This window comes from Gavialis gangeticus, unplaced genomic scaffold (genome assembly GCF_001723915.1).
Source record: "Gavialis gangeticus isolate Ggan-Ray unplaced genomic scaffold, GavGan_comp1, whole genome shotgun sequence".
NCBI lineage: Eukaryota > Metazoa > Chordata > Crocodylia > Gavialidae > Gavialis > Gavialis gangeticus.
This window is the reverse complement of record NW_017729032.1, coordinates 126,964,276-126,966,105: the sequence shown is the minus strand read 5'-3', so window position 1 is coordinate 126,966,105 and position 1,830 is coordinate 126,964,276.

Below are 1,830 nucleotides of genomic sequence, written 5' to 3'. Positions count from 1 at the left end.
ATAAAATAAAAAAAAGAAAAAGGCGGGGGGGTGGTTGGGAGGGAAATAGATATTAAGTTCCAAACTGAGCAAATTTAATACAATATTAAGAACCATTTTTGTATAGCATCACTTCTCTGAGTATACTGAACTTTGAACTTTCATTTGGCAGCACAGAGGGAGTTAAGTATTTGTGCTGATGTTTATAGCACAGCAAAGATGCTGCTGCATCAGGAAATGCTCATTTCTTTAACATTGGAGGAACAGTCTATTGGATGTGAAAATTGAGAGGCTTTACCTCTTTCTTCATACTCCTGTAGTCTATATTTTTTTCCATATGGAGAAATTGATTCATGCAATATTTGCAGCTTTCCTACATTGTGTGATAATATTGTATAGGAGATTTGGAAATATCCTTAACATGCCACTTCTGTGTGTGTGTGTGTGTGTGTGTGTGTGTGAATCTGTTTAAAATGTCAGGTAAGTGTCCATCATAGTACATGATATTATTATGTTACCTTGCCATTCTGAATGTCATGTAAATGTTATACATTTACAAAACTCTACCTTCTATTTATTTTTGGCTTGAAAAAGTGTCTCACACAACTAACACAACCAGTGAGTTTTTAAAGCTTTTTATACTCTGCCTAAGATGCATTGGTTGTAGAGAGCATTTTGCTATGTTAGCCCCTAAAACATAAAAGATTTTGAATTTGCTACAGAAAGGAATTTCTAAAAGAGAAAAAATACACAAAACAGAGCATTATTTGTATATTTGTAGTATCTGATGCTGTTAAAGTTTAAATTATTATTTTTGTCTTGCAGTTTACCTATACAATGATCCCTAGTGGCATGTACTGTTAGCTTTGTATTAATACAGTAGATCAATATTACATATAAGGCATGCAATCCCTGTAGTTCATTAAGAAGCAAAGCCATTACAGATATTTCTCTGCAAATATCAACACATCCTACTTAAGTGTTTTTAATGGAAATGATATGGCCAAAACCTGGATTTCCTGTTTTATACTCTTGCATTTTAAAATGCAGGTTTACTGTTCAGGTATAACCATCATGATCTTTACTTAATTTTCTGGATATGTAACATCACATAACATTGGTTTTAATTTTTTTTAAAATTTAGAATTCATTATTTAGGAGCACAGAGATGCAACAAATACTTGCATGACAGTAGTAACAGGAACACACTTATAGTAGAGTGTAATGTTGAAGCACAACTGACTTTGGAAAAATAAATGTGTGGATTTACTTACTTGAATCTAAGACAAGGTGTTTTTTTTTTCTCCAACCAGCATGGCAGGGAAAGCCCCTCATTCATGTACAAAGTTGGAGGGGAGGGGAGGCAGGTGGCTCCCTCCCAGGTGGGTCAGAGCTAGTCAGACCCACAACTGCCTTCTGCCCCCTGCCCCCCTCCATTCCCCTCTTACTGTTCATCCCTCCTGCCCCCCCACCCCTTGACTGAAGCCAAGCTTTGGAGCCACAGCTTGGCTTCAGCTCTGGCTGGATTCCCTCCCCAGCTTGGAGCACATGGAAACACTGTCCTCTGACTGGCCAGAATCAGCACCACCAACACTGCTGCATGGCCATCAGGGGCTAGGGGCTGCACTTCCATGTTCTGTGCTCTGGGGAGGGAACAGAGCTAAGCAGCATTTGACACCAAGTGTGTGTGTGGGGGGGGGCGTAGAGAAGAAAGAGGCAGAGATTTTTGGGGAGTGGGAGGAAGGGGAAATTCTGTGGGCTGTAAGGGGTGGGGATGCCAGTGGCGGGGGCAGAAAAGCTGCAGGGGGAAGAAGAGGGGGGTGGGTCAGAGGATAAATGGACTCCCTGACC